The sequence below is a fragment of the Saccopteryx bilineata genome, chromosome 3 (genome assembly GCF_036850765.1).
Source record: "Saccopteryx bilineata isolate mSacBil1 chromosome 3, mSacBil1_pri_phased_curated, whole genome shotgun sequence".
NCBI lineage: Eukaryota > Metazoa > Chordata > Mammalia > Chiroptera > Emballonuridae > Saccopteryx > Saccopteryx bilineata.
The window spans coordinates 296,959,703-296,975,471 of NC_089492.1; the positions used below are offsets into that span (position 1 = coordinate 296,959,703).

General features: G+C 43.5%; 1 protein-coding gene across 1 annotated transcript in view; it reads right to left on the minus strand.

Moving 5' to 3' along the window:
• Positions 1-15,769, minus strand: part of LOC136330128 (leukocyte immunoglobulin-like receptor subfamily B member 4) — a 65,124-nt gene that overhangs the window by 48,215 nt on the left and 1,140 nt on the right.

A 15,769-nucleotide genomic window follows, 5' to 3' on the forward strand; every position in this document is an offset into this window, starting at 1 on the left:
CAAGTCCAGGTGATTTTGAGAGTATGTTTATTACAGCTGGGGACAGTGGAATAACAAAAAAGGTTTAATATACAAAAAGTAGGAGGAGAGAAACTAAGCTGGGCTGCTTTGTTTTCTAGAAGCTTTATAGGAAAGAAGTGAGCCACACTGGGCTGCATGAACTCACTGAGAAGTAGTGAATGAGATGAGCTAACAACAAAAAAAGAGATTGATGCATAAGTAGAGAGCTGGCTGACACCTTTCAGAGAAGGGCTAGGTAAGAGTTGGGAACACAATAGATCTTCCTTCTGTCAACTATTTTATGATATTACTATTTTTATATTAGCTTGGGAGGAAAATAGTGCATGTTATAAACTCAACAGCAGCTGTGACTTACAAAGGGTAGTGAGACAACTTAATACCCTTGCCTGATTTCAGGCCAGGTGGACTGATAGAGCAAAAAAAGGACAAAAAACTCATGAGCATGGACAACAGTGTAGTGATTGCTGGGCAAGGGGGAGGTTCAGAACGGTACAGGGGCACAAAGGCTTGATGGAAACAGGGGTGATGAACACACAATTCAGTGTACAGTGATGTGTTATAGACTTCGGCACCTGAAACCTATATTAAAGATAAAATCACAGTGACATAAATAAGCCATGGCGGGGCTGATTATAGCTCACCAAAAAGTCAGATGGTGACAGGTTCAGTGGTGAGCTTGGGACAAGCTGCAGCTGCGCACTGCTCCCCTGGTTTCAAGTCTCCTGGGGACCCTAAGAATAAGAGAGGAAGAGTTGGGAATACTGTAGAGCAAATGAACAGCTTTTTTTTTTTTTTTTTTTTTGAGGAGTTTTTATCTTTTTTTATATGGTGGGAATCCTAGGGGGTACCCCAAAAGAGGGTTTACCACAGAACATTCATGAACTTTCCAAGTGTGTTAATCCATATGTTAATTCATTAAAATGTACGTAAAGAGATGTCAGGGTTATTTTCTGGTTAGTTTCAGTTTTAAAGAATGTCATTGGGACAAATATACAGTGATGGAAAATGATTTGACTTTGGGTGCTAGGACAACAACATAATCAACAGTTCAAATGCTATAGAGATGTTCACCTGAAACCTATGTACTCTTATTGATCAATGTCTCCCTGTGAAATTTAATTTTCTAAATAAAATTTAAAATAAATAAATAAATAAATAAATAAATAAATAAATAAATAAATAAATATTTTAAAAGAATGCCATTGAAGAGGGACCAAGGAGCTCGGTCTGTCCTGGCATGGCGTGGAATTATTTGCTTTTAGTGTCCTTGGTTAGGGAAGAAATATCTTGTGATTAATTATCTGGCTGTGAATTATACAAATTGCCTGGCCTTATTTCATGACTTTGTCTCAGTCTCTCTTATTCCACTGGTCAAGGAACCTCTCTGCTTCTTACTCTACTGCCTCTTTCTGTGGCAGTTCACTTGCATCTCTAAAATTAAAGAAACAAAATGCTTGACCCCCACAGAGCCCTCCTAGGACCAGGTGTCCCACACCTTCTGCAACCAGCATTTGACAATTGGGTCTGCAGGGCCTCCCCCTGGACCTTCCTCAGGGGAAAGGCTGGTCAGCAGATGGGGCCTCCTGTCCCTTGTGACAGTTCTGATGCAGAAGAACTTCACAAAGGATCAAGGTTCTGTCTCACTTATTTTCACCAAGTTGAACATTCCCCTCTCTCCCATGTATAATTTTATTTATGAAGATTGTATTTAAGTGAACTTCACTCAAGAAAAATATTATTTTTTCCTTTTTTAAAGATTGAATTTATTAGGGTGACACTAGCTAATATAATGATACAGGAGGTTCCATGGACCAATGTGGCTAGTAATTGTTCAGGTCCTGAGTGAGAACATTGAGTAATGAAGAAAGAGAAAAAGGATGGGATCAGGAGGTCTCTGAAAGCTGATGGCAAGCCAGAGCAAAGCCAAGTCTTCCCCCTCCCATCTGTGCTTTATTATATAGTTCAGAGCCTTATGCAAATAAGGAAGTCTTCAATACAAAATCACACATCTGAAGCATAAACAGAAATCCTCTTTAGGCAAAAACAGAAATTCTTTTAAAGCATAAACAGGAATTCTCCCCCACAGTGCATAACTGAAATCAACCAACATCAGAACAAACAAAGGGTGAGAGGAAGGGCATGTATATTGCCTCTAGCAACTTAAACAAGTGAGGTTGGGGTATAGGAGGAGTAGAAACACTCAGCTCCACAGCTAACATGGAGGTGTGGGAAAGAGCTTAGCCTTTAGCTTAAGCCTTAAACTGCTAGGACTTTGTCAGCTTGCAGTCTCCCACATACAGGTTTCTGGTATAACCCAATTCTACAATCCATCTCTGTATACAGTATTGTGTGTTCCCGCTAAGACAACACTAATTATTTCTTTTTGAAATTTTATTTAGAAAATGAAACTTAATGGGTGACATTGATCAATAAGAGTACATCGGTTTCAGGTAAATATTTCTATAGCATTTGAACTGTTGATTATGTTGTGTACCTGGTCCCTAAAATCAAATAATTTTCTGTCACCAGATATTTGTTCTTCTTTATTCCCCTCTTTTCCAACCCCCTCCCTCACATCCTCCTCCCCCTGGTCACCACTTCACTTTTATCTATGTCCACAAGTCTCAGTTTTACACAATGAAACACTACACAAGGGTAAAAAACAATGATATATGTGCTGGTGTGCCAACCCATGCTAAGGACCCCTGACCCAATTTAGCTCAACACTTAAGAGGAACTAGTTTATAGCTACAGCTGCAAGTAGAAAATTTGTACAAGCAGTTAGGCTCAGATCTAATCTTGCTAACAGAGGCAGGATGTGTTCTTTGTGCTTCAGCCTTGCAGATATTGCAGGAAGGCGGTTTATTATCTTTAGAACAATGTATACTTCTGCGAGATATTGTGCAAATGTGCTGAAACAACTGTAACCTTGTGGTTTTTGCCCTTAAATATCTCTCTCCCCCTGAGCTCACTGCTGTTTGCTGCTTCCCTGCATGGATTGCCAGTGGACAGTCAGCCAATCGGCTAATAAAGGCTCTTCAAATTCTAAATCAATTTGTCAATTTGGGCTTCGACTCAGTTTCTCAGATGTTGCACTGCAACATCTTGGAGGCCTCAGCATGATGCACCAGACTTCCCTGGTGCTTGGGCTGAGGCCCATGTAGGCCTTCGGGTACCTTGCCCAGGGAGAGATCTCTGAGAGATGTTCCTCAGCCCCAGGCACATGGCAGCCAGACGAACCAAAGGAATATTTTGACTCGATTAGATATTGAGCTGCTCAGGATCTTACTGATAATCAACTGGATCCAGACAGGTTGGGGCACCCCGAGGGGGTCTGTGGCAGGGCTGGACACAGCAAATCCTCCACGACCCAATCCTGGCACATGACAGTGGCCAGTGATCTCAAGTTTAGTTTTTGTCTGTTTATACTTTATCTGGGTTGTTTGTCTAGTTGTCTTTCTCAGTCCAGACCTTGTCAACTCTATCAATATAGGTCAGTCTGCTTCTGGTGCTAAGTGTACATCACTTGAAAGTTTTCTGAATAATTTCCAGGACTTCAAGAAATGAGCTACTGACTATGGAGCAACGATTAGCTCCAGGATACCATGTACTCTGTGTGAGTTAGAGTGCCCAGGGCTCTTCCCAGGGAACTGGCCTTCCAAGGGATCTACTAATATCTCTTTTGCTTATCAGGTTCAATTAGTCATCCTGGACATCCCGACCAAATTCCGTATATACAGATTTGGACTCATGTTCTCACTGAGCATCCAAATTGGCTCCAAGACTGCCTTCTGCCCTCCAAACTGTGAAAGAAGAGGCAAACCATCCTTCTGGAAGACCCAAAATATAAACTCCTCTCCCAGTACTCCCACCACCTCTAGAAAGCCCAGTCCTCTCTGGTCCTCCCCCGTCTGCCTCAGCCCTGGGACCTGAAGTTTTCAGTTCCAAGGCTGACACGGCACTCAGTTCCCTCCATACCTGACAGGGCACATCCTATGGTGCAGATTCCCAATGCTGCACCCCTCTCACCCTGAAGTTTTCCTCTCCCCCTAAGGCTGGTGACCCTGAGAACCCTGACTCCACTGTCCTTGCCACCCCCATCCTCCCCTTACACCAGGCAGCCCCCAAAGTAAGCTGTCAATTGTTCATGGTTTATGTCCCCTTTTCTACCAGTGATCTCTATAACTGGAAAAACCAAACCCCACTAAAATGTATACTTAAGAACTTTAAAATTAGATTTTCCAATAACTATAATATAAAAATTGTCTAAAGATACATTGAAAACTCTCTGTAAATTAAAATGGCTGATTTTTAGAGCAGACTGGCCAAATCAAGAGTTGCCTGTGTCCCACCTTCAGGTGGGTTCTCACACCCAGACTGAGCCTTGGAGAGAGTTTGCTGGGAGAGGCATGCCCGTGAGTCTTTAGCTGAACCCTCCTCCCTCAGAGCCTTCTCAGTCTCTGGCTATCCTGACAGACCAGGGCCTGGCTCTTGGTCACTATCCCTCACAATCTAGGAACCCTGTTCCCTCCTTAAATCTCACCGAGGAATAGCAGGGCTGTTAGGGTGGTGGTCATGGTGTCTCCTCCCTCTGGTCCTGGCTGTGCAGATGGACGAGGTTACAGCACACTCAGGACAGACAGACATTCACACTGGCCATTTGAAAGCCAGTGTCTCTGCCGCAAGGCTTTCACATCAGCAGCCCCTCAGCAGGAATAAATTCCCTTCCCAGTAGCCTGGCACTCATGTTTATGATGGAGCACTGAGTATACCTGTTGTCACCCTGAGATGCCCCTTCCAGGTGAGGTGACCCAGGGGATGTCCTGCTCTGTCAGAGTCTCCCCCATGGGGTCACCTTCATCCTCAGCCCATCCATCACTTCCTCCCTGTAGGGTTCTCACTATGGATGCTGTATCCCAGCGGTAAGCCCAACAAGGTGCGAGCTGGACGCCCAGGTTTCCCTGGATGGGGAGGCACCCGCAAGTCCGGGAGCAAGCAGGCGGCAGGGGCAGAGCCCCCACCCACCACCCCCGGCACTTATCTCAGTTTCCTAGGGCCAGCTTTGGGGGAGGTTCCAAAAAAAATAGAGAGGGTCTAATTTCCAATCTTCCAAATGCACCTCTGAATACCATCCCTCTCTAATTCCGTCCCCGGGACGCTCATCCCCAAGCCGCTCCCTCTACAGGAGACACTGCCGCGGACTCCAGGAACCAAAGGCCACTCACCTGACTTCCTGGTGCCTGCCCGTTACAGAGTACACAGCCCTGGAGATGCTTCAGGAAGATGTGGGTCCCTGTGACTGCAGAGCTCAGATAACTGGGGAAGTTCCACTATCTCCCTGTGCAGTTCAGGTCCAGTGTCTCTGACAATGAGCACAAAGGGGAATACAGGTAAATAAGGAAGAAAAATGTCCCTTCTCTTGACCCCAGAGTGTGGCTTTCTTTGTATCACACCCTCCAAAGTCTTCTCCTTTCCCCTGCAACAGCGTCCACCCCGACCTTCCTGGGGGCAATGTCATGACTCATTCCTGCCTCCTCAGTGTCCTGTTCCTTGGAAAGAGCTGTCCCCTCATCCTGTGGTCCTGTCTTCATTTTACACATAATAACTAGGTTACTTCTCTTACTTGGGGGAAAAGCCAAGTCTTACTTGAATATTCTTCCATCATTTACTGCATGACCTTGGGCAGTAATGTTTATTCTTGGCACCTCAGTTTTCTGGTTTGCATCATGTTGTCATAAACCTTAGTCCTCAGAGTGATTGTGAGGTCAGTGGTTTTTGGACACGAGAGGAAGCAACCCTTGTTCATTTCAGATCTCATGAAGACATCTGGCACAGACATGAGAGATCAGGCATGCACTTCACTGTCTAGGTGGATTGGTAGTCGTGCCCAATCAAGAGCTCCCATCTGCTCCTAATGCTGATAAATGCATAATATCTATAAAGTAAGTGGCACATCATTTCAGAAAAGGAAAAAAGTTTCCAAAACATAGAGGAACCATGATAGAGTTTAAAGAGGCCACAGATGAGTGGTCACTGGTGCCTGAGCACAGCCAGAGGTAATCAGTATGAAGGTTTTAACCTCTTTGTGGATAAGAGAGGGACCCTGGAGCCCTCATAGACAGGGAGAGAAGCAGCTCTCAAGGTAGAAGTAAGAGAAAATATTGTCCTCTTTTCCACATTTGTAAATGAGCACTGGGGCATCTCTACCCACTGACTTAGCCCATGGTCAGTGCTTAGCCACGTTCCTTGTGTGTGTATGAAACAGATTCAATGCATTCTCATCCAACCTGGGCCTCTGTCCAAGTGTGAGTGTGAGGATCACCTTGGAGCCATCCCTGCCCAGCACATCAGAGTCTGATGTTAATTGTGGGAGAGTGAACACCATGGGGAAGGCAGCTGCAGCTATCCACCTCTTCCAGTCCTGAGCATCCGGACAGCCCTGGGAGAAGCTTTCTGTGGATAATACGGTCTGTGGGAGGTGAACATCCAACAGAAATGGACATCACAGAGTAATCATGATTATGACAAATAGTAGCAGGAAAGACTGTCTACAGGGTCATTAATAAAGGTATCACATTTTTTCTTAAATTAGATTTACAAAATTTATTTTTAATGGAATGACATTGATCAATAAAAGTACCTTGGTTCCAGGTAAATGTCTCTATAGCATTGGAAGTGTTGATGGCATTGTCTGCCCGTCACCCAAAGTCAAATCATTTTCCATCACCGGATATTTGTTCCTTTTAACTCCCTTCCCCGCACCCCTTTCCCACATCCACCTTCCCCTGGTAACCACTTCACTTTCCTCTATGTTCATGAGTCTCAGTTTTATACCCCACCTATGTGTGAAATCATACAATTCTTAGCTTTCTCTGATTTACTTATTTCACTCAGTACAATGTTCTCAATGTCCATCATGTTTCATCAAGGGCAATTTGTCATCATTTCTCATGGCTGAGTAGTATTCTATTGTATACAGGTACCACATCTTCTTTATCCAATTCTCTATCAAGGAACACTTTAGTTCTTTTCATGTCTTGGCCACTGTGATTAATGCTGAGATGAACATGTTGGTGCATGTGTCTTTACATATCAATGTTTTTGAGTTTGGAGGATAGATACCCAGTAGGCAGATTGCTGGATCATATGGTAACTCTATTTTTAGTTTCTTGAGATGACATCATACTGTCTTTTATAACGGAAGTATCAGTTTTCATTCACACTAAAGTGAATGAGGGTTCTCTTTTCTCCACATTATCTCCAAAACTTGTTATTATCTGTGTTGTTTAAAATAGCCAATTTAACAGGTGCGAGGTGGTATCTAGTTGTAGTTTTGATTTGCATTTCTCTAATAGTTAGTGAAATGAGCATTTCTTCATATATCTGTGGGCCATTTGTATGTCTTCCTAGGAGAAGTGTCTGTTTAGGTCCTCTCCCCATTATTAAAAAAATGACATGGTGATTTTAATGGAGATTGCATTAAATTTTTATATTGCTTCAGGTAATATGACAATGTTAAGTATGTTGATTCTTTCAATCCATGAACATGGAATATTTTCCCATATCATTGTGTCTTTTTTCAGTTTAAGTTTATTTTTTGAAGTTTCATTGTTGACATATGGGAAAGATGTAGACTTTTGTATATTGATTTTTGTATCTTTCAACTTTATTGTATTGGTTCATTTTTTCTAGTAATTTTATGTGGAGTCTTTGGGGTCTTTCAAATACAGGATCTTGTCATCTGGAAAATTCTAGAAGAAATCAGAACACTAGAAATATATGAAACTAAATTTATTTATTTTATTTTTTGTGACAGAGAGAGTGTCAGATATGGACAGACAGACAAGAAGGGAGAATGAGATACATCAATTATTCATTGTGGCTCTGTTGCAGGTCCTTTGTTGTTCATTGATTATTTTCTCGTATTTGCCTTGATGGGGGATTTGGGACTACAGCATAGTGAGTGATCTCTTGCTCAAGCCAGTGACCTTGGGCTCATGCAAGTGACTTTTGGCTTCAAGCAAGTGACCTTTGAGCTCAAGCCAGTGACCATGTGGCATGTCTATGATCCAATGCTCAAGCTGGCCACCCTGTGCTCAAGCCAGCAACTCCGTGCTCAAGCTGATGAGCCTGCACTCAAGCTGGTGAGCCCATGCTCAAGCTGAATGAGCCCATGCTCAAACCAACAACCTCAGCATTTCAAACCTAGTTCCTCTGTGTCCCAGTCTGATGCTCTATTCACTGTGCCACCACCTGGTCAGGCAAAACTCACTTTAATGTAAGCATATTTTCATACCTAACAGAATAGAGAAGAAATGTGCTCTAATTTTTTCACATCAAAGATTGCTACCCTTAAAATGGACTCTATATATTTCATTTTCAGTCTATGCAGGAATATTTTGATAATAAAAGAATAATAATAAAATACAATATTTAGATGAAGACATAAACAAAAAGACATATTTATTTATATGAAATATGCTTTGACACTGTGACAAAGAGAAAACCAAGAAATTCAGAGAAAAATTGGAGGAGGAAGGAAGCACTGACATGGGTTTTTACAAATGGTAATTGCGAGTATGACCTGTTTCATCTCACAACCTGGTGCTTATAAATATTGAGGGAAAAAATTAGGTTTTTCTCCACCCCCACACAATGACAGCAATTCCTGCTGCAGGCAGGACATACTAGAGTGAACCAACGTTCATACAGAAGAATTTCTTGACCTTTCTCTACAGAAATTTACTGGTAGAGAACTTTATACATAATTGTGTCCTCTAAAATACAGGAAAAAATTCTGCTTTAATAGATGAGAGAACAAAGTCCCAGATATGGAGAGAGTTTTGTCCATGGGTTTCATCTCGAAAGAAGAGGTCCTAGCAAACAATACTTGATCTTAGACTCCCAGTGCATCCTCAAGCACCCTGGTCCCAAAAACCACAAACCTCTTTACTCTATCTTCATATTTGGGCCTGAATCCATAGGAGCCAGGATGACTCTCAGGGGCCCTAAGATCAGCACCACGGACAGAGGCACTCAGAATGTCTGCTTTCTCCCCACCTGAGCTGGGCATCTTCACCTATATTGGTTTCCTCTCAGACTGAGGACACCAGGCACCAATGTCTGTGATGTAGCTTGATATATGGGGATTGCCCCCATGGTCACCAGCTGTGCAGATGTCATATAAATCCCAACAGGACAGAAAGACACATGGGTGTGACAAGGTCCAGGCTCCATGTGAAAATTCAGTTTCTCACCAGCCCTATCTCCACTCCCTGAAGGAAGATGTGAGGAGACACCAGCTTCTGAAACCTTTCAGGTCATATCTGAGCTCTCCAGGCTACATATGCTTTTCTCTACCTCATGTGAAACCCAAATTTATAAGGTGACACTTGTCCCAGAATGTGAGGTTTCAGATTCAGGGCAGGTCTGAGAGCCACCCAGTTTTTGTTCTGGTTCTGACTCTGCCTTCTCTAGACCTGTGTGACCTGGAAAACTCACATTACTTTCCTGAGTTTTCATAAATGCACATGTTCTTCCTTCCTTCCCTGATTCAGTCAAATATACAACATCTGCTGAGGAGTTACCATGTCCAGCCATGACGGAGGCTCTGAGTATTCACAGGGGAAGAAGAGAGATTCCTTTTCTGGACATGTGGACTCAGATTAATAAAAACAGACATTACAAATATTTAGAGATGGGTATTCCAACTACAGTTTGGGCAAATTTTAAGAAAAAACAGAGCATGGGACACGTAGACTATTAACAGGTGACATCATACATCTGAGTCATGGGCGTGAGGAATCCCCCTGGAAATGGAGAGGTCCATGGCATGAGCAGTGGAGATCCCTGAGACTGGTGGTAATTTCAGAGCAGGGAGACAGGGATATCACCGAGCACAAAGAACATGCTATGTTCTAAGAGTTTAGAACAGTCTGGAATAAATAGGCTCCTCCTCAAAGAATTGTGTACACCATATACATATTTTGGATGTTTCAAAAAACAGGTTATCTTTAGGAAGAGAGTGTAGAAACAGATTTTAGGTTCTAGTTACCACCACTGTGCAATAGTGTACCTAGGAAAGATATGCTTATTATTACTTGTAACATCAAACTGAGACTAATCCCATCCATACATGATGTACTGTCTGTATTCTAAGAGGTTTATGTTGATTACTCATGTAATCTGACACAAACCTTATGACACAAATCCATGTAGGCTTTGGCAGAATGACAAAGAAAGACATGTTAGCCTTTATTATGATGTCAGAGGTATGAGGAATGCTCTGCTATGCAAACAGGCTCAGTGGGCTATAAGTGAGAAATCACAAACATATTCACTAACTCAGGTTGTGTGTATGTGTCTGGTGTTGATGGAGGCAGTCAAATGTGCTGACTTTGTTTGCATGGGGAGGCAATGTTAGCTGATGATGGAGAGTGTATATCTGGTAATTTCATTGTCCTTTGTTGAAGTGGCCCCAATGGAACCTACAGTCAACCAAAGCAGAAAGGACAGAACAGTGTTCATTTCCTCACTCTTGTTCTGTAAGCATCAGTCATTAAGTTTAAACACTCTGCCCTCCATACTTCCCTTACCTATGATCCCTGGACCATAAATGTAAACTAAAAGAGCTTAGATCTTTTTGGGATCTGGTCCCTTATAGAAGGGTTGTGTGCATGGAGGGTCAGACCAGTTGAGGCTGTTAGAAGAACCTCTTGATGGTGTGAGAGGAATGAATGAGGTAAGACTAGGAGCTTGGCATAGGGTAGAAAGGACATGGATGTGGTGGCACAGAGTAGAGGTTTTGAGTCTTCAGCTGGTTATGGGCAGTGGTGATACCCCAGGGTCATGGGTAAAAAGGCTCAGGGGGAAGAACTGTTTAAATTTAATGTTGTGTTTTAAGAAAAAGAAAGTGAGGAATTTAGCACTGTTCCACTCTGCTTTGGTGCTCTAGAGGGGCCAATAGGGCCATTCCATCAAGAATGACACCTTGGGGGATGGACCCATGTGGAGAGGCTATAACACTGTTATGGAACTCACAGAGGGAATCGAAACCTTTGTCCTGGTCTCCTCTCTCTCCCTTATAATTCCCTTTAGTAACTTCCTTGTTCTATAAATAGAACTCTCTTTCTCTTGATGGTTCTCTTGCAATACGTCTGAGTCATCTCTCCATTCCCAGTGCCCCTTCCTTCTTGAGCAGGAGTCTTCTTCTCTCACTGAATTCTGTCTGCAAACACTGCATCAGAAGAAATTCAGAGTGTAATTGACAGAAGAGCTGTAACGTGTGTGGACTGTCTGCCTTCAGCAGGAATTGTGCCTTTCTGAGTCTCCTGCTTTCCCTGAAGTGAGGTGACGATGATGTCTCTGCTCAGCCTTGTTGAAAGGAAGCAGAATATCATAAAATTTATTGTCTTATTTTTTATTTAGAAAATTAAATTTAACAAGGTGATATTTATCAATATGAGTACATAGGTTTCAGGTAAACCTATCTATAGCATTTGAACTGTCGGTTATGTTGTTATCAGTTAAATATTTCTATAGCATTTCAACTGTTGATTTTGTTTCATATCCCATCGACAAAAGTCAAATCATTTTGTGTCACTATATATTTCTCCCTCTTTTCTCCCTTCCCACCCACTCCCTCTCTCCATGCCCTCCCCCACATCCCATTCCCCCATATCCACTTTTTCCTGATAACCACTTCACTTTTTTCTATGTTCATGAGCCTCAGTTTTATATCACACCTATGTGTGACATCATATACAGTTTTTAGCTTTTCTTGATTTACGAACATCACTCAGTATAACATTCTCAAAATCCATCCATGTTTTCATAAATGGCACTATGCCGCCATCATTTCTTCTGGCTGAGAAGTATTCCATTGTATATATGTACCACATCTTCTTTATCTAGTCCTCTACCAAGGGACACTTTGGTTGTTTCTATGTCATGGACACTGAATAATGTAGTAATGAACATGGGACTGTACATGTCTTTACATACCAATGTTTTCAAGTTTTGGGCGTAGATATCTAGTACAGGAATTGCTAGGTCATATGGTAGTTCTATTCTTAGTTTTTTGAGGAACCACCAATCTATCTTCATGTATCTTGGTCATAAAGAACAATTTATGAATTTGACCCCAAAGGTAAGGGAAATAAAGGCAAAAATAAATGAATTGAACTGTATCAAGCAAAAAAGCTTCTGCACAGCAAAAGAAACTGAAAACAAAACAAAGAGTTGGCAACAAAATGGGACATATTTGTAAACCACAGCTCTGATAAAAAGTTAATATACAAATATGTAAAGAACTCACAAAGCTCAGAAACAAACAAGTAAACAATTCAGTTTAACAATGGGAGAGGACGTGAACAGTCACTTGATTTCCAAGAGGACATAGAAATGGCTGACAGATATATGACAAGATGCTCATCATCACTCGCTATTCGAGAAATGCAAATCAGAACTACAATGAAATACCACCTCACACCTGTTAGATTGGTTATTATCAACAAGATGACAATAAAAAATGTTAGAGTATTTTCAAGAGACACTCTCTTTGCAATTTTTACATATATAGGAGTATTATCAAGTGTAATCACCATACTATGTATCAGACACCCACGACTTGTTAACCTCATAACTGGAAATTGATACTCTTTAACCAAGATCACAAACTTTCCCCACACTCCCCATGGTAACCCTCATCCCACTCTATGTTTCTACAATTTTACCTTTTATAGTTTCAATATAGATGTGAGATCATTCAGTATTTACTTTTGTCTGTGTGATATAGCTCATATTAAAAAACAACAACTTGCCCTCAATGTTTGTTCATGTTGTCCCAAATGGCATGATTTAGTTCCATTTGTGTATGAAGAACATTCCATTATATGTATATCTAAACTCTGGAAAATTTAACAAATCTAATCATTTTGAACTATGATTTCTTATAGAGACACACTTTCATTATTGCTTCCCACAGCACCAGTGATGACATCTGGGAAAATTGTACAGGCAACATCATAGGAAGACAGAAGGATCGTGGGTCCCTGAGAGGGTGGGAAGCATCACCTAGGGTTCATTTCTTCCAGGATCAGATCTGATTTTCATCATCTCTGCAGTTAACAAACTAAAAAGATAGAGACACAATGCTGTCCATCTGGAAATGTGATTAGAAATAAAGAATATTTCTAGACCAAAAGGTGCAGGACCATGAGGTATTAGGTGTGTGAACACAAACCAGCCATGTGCAATGGGCTCACATATCACAGGCATGTGGAATGATGGAGGATTGTTACAGTCAACCTTAGATAGGGAGAGAACATACACATTTAATGGAGGAAGAGTCCTGTGCAGGGAGCACACAGACATTTCCTGCACCCAAACCCTGTTTACTCCACTGCACTCTCAGAAGACAGTTTCCCCAGAACATGGTCCAGACTTTATCCCACCATCTCCTGGGTCATCACCAGTGCCCCAAGGCTCCACCTCTCTGAACACTGCATTGTGCCCTCTGTGGTCACATCCTGGTTGCATCATGGGTCCTTCTCTGACTGCTTTGAGCTTGAAATAGCAGCACCCCACAAACCAGCAGGATCAATCCAGCCACAGTCATGTTGATGAGGTACTTCGCCATCTAGTCTTGGAAGTGGACAAAGGGATCACAGAGGTCAGGGCAGGACAAAGTCACCCCAGGACCTTGGATGTCCAACCAGACTCCTAGTTTCTCGTCACAGGACATTACCCTGTGAGCCCAGCCCCATAACTGAGGGCTTCTCCTTCTCACCACTCTTGAGATTTTACTTGTTTTGTGATGGGCTGATGGTGTCAGGTGCTCTGAGAGCCATGAAATGAGGGCAGGAGTGAGGACCTGCAAACACACGACCTCCCCCTGGTTCTGTGCTCTCAGACGCTTCGCTTCTCAGGTCATAACTTCTGCCCAGTCCCCTAGTGACCCTGTCTCCCCTCTGCCAGGTTCCTTCTGTCTCCTCATTGGGTCCTCTCGGCCTCCTGTGACACTGACCCTGCACGGACTCACTGTGGACCAGAGGGACCTGTGCCCAGAGCTCAGGAACAGTGACAAACATGGTCATGACACAGGGATGCTGGACTGCCATGCTCAGCGTTCAGTCTGAGAGCAGACCCTGTAAACTCGCTCCTTCAGAGTTCAGAGACCCCACTTACTCAGCAGCTGACGGACCAGGGGCCATGCAGGAGGGGTGAATGTCGTCCTCTGTGGGCCCCTTGAACTCCTTCAGTTATCACTGCCTCAGACTTTACAGAGACAAGGCTTCAAGCTGAGTGAGGTCAGAAAAAACAGGGTCACATTCACTCACTTGAGATCAGGTGGTGCCTCAGAAGGTCACTAAGTTGTGACAGGGTGTAAAGTTTAGTGCTGTCTCAGCTGTCGCATCTGTAGTCCTCCCCCGTGCTGAGTTCACAGGACTCATGGAGAACTGGGTCTAACTGGTCCCAGTTAAATAGTTTGCTCTAATAAACAGTAAGGAGGGGTGAACTGAATTTATCTTGACTAGAATAAAAGTGACCTTTAGGTATGTGAGTGACACAGCAGGGTCACATTCTTTTCTGATGTCACTAAGTGTCTGGTTTCAGAGAGGGATGGGTCTGCCAGGGAGCCATCCTAGAAGGAGAGAGGTCAGCTTGGCTGGGACCCTGCCCTCCTGAGCTCTGTGAGTGTTCTTATGTCACCTGACTTCACAGCAGCCTGTGAGCAGGACGGGACCAGGGATGAACAGACAAGAACACGACACTCAGAGGAGAGAAGGAACAGCCTGGCCCCAGAGCAGGAGCAGCAGAGCCGGGAACTGACCCAGGTCTGAGTCCTTCTCCCTCTCTCTTCTGAGCTGAGTCTGAATTGAGAGAATGTACCTGGATGTACCAATGTCCTACTTCTCCCTCCCTGTACAGTGTCACCATCACTGCTACAGAGGAGACATTCTTTATTAAATCACACCCTGGGGGCTTCCCTGTGAGCCCCCTCTCCCAGGAGCTCAGAGCCAGAACTGACAGGAAATCTGAGCTCTGGGCCATGATTCTCTCCTTTTACACTTGGGGACAATGAGGCCACACAGGGGAAGGTGTGTCCATGTCAGCGTTTCCACAGGTGCCTGAACCCCACATGACTTAACCTCTCTCCCCCATGGACACACCCACTCTCTCTCTATAGAGACCCTCACTTACCCCTCTGTGCACCTAACTCCGTGGGGAAGAGAGATCTATTCTCAGAGCCTTCTGGAATCAGGGAGGAAGGAAGGGTGAGGGCTGCCATCTCCCTAGCTGAGCTCAGAGGCCCCTTGCTGAGGCTGGGTTCCACAACCACCCTTTCCAGGACCACCCACCTGTCACCTGCCAGCCTCAGGGCACAGGGAGCCCCTGGTATCTCAGCATCTGTGCCTGCCTCACAGTCCTCTGGGACACAAGCCCATCCTTGAGTGTGTCAGGGACACTGGATCCTCTGATAGACCTTGCCACAAACCAGCTTGGATAGTAATTTCAGGTCCTGAGTGCAAATGTTGTGGAATGAAGAAAATAGACTTAAAGAGAAAAAAGGATGGCATTGAGAGGCCTCTGCAAGCTGATGGCAAGTCAGAGCAAAACAGCTCCCCGTTTGCTTTATTATACAGCCATATGCAAATAAGGAAGTCTCTGATATAAAGTCACACATCTTCAAGGCAACCCAGGAGTTCTCCCAAGTGCAGAAACTCTCCACCCTGCATAACTGAAA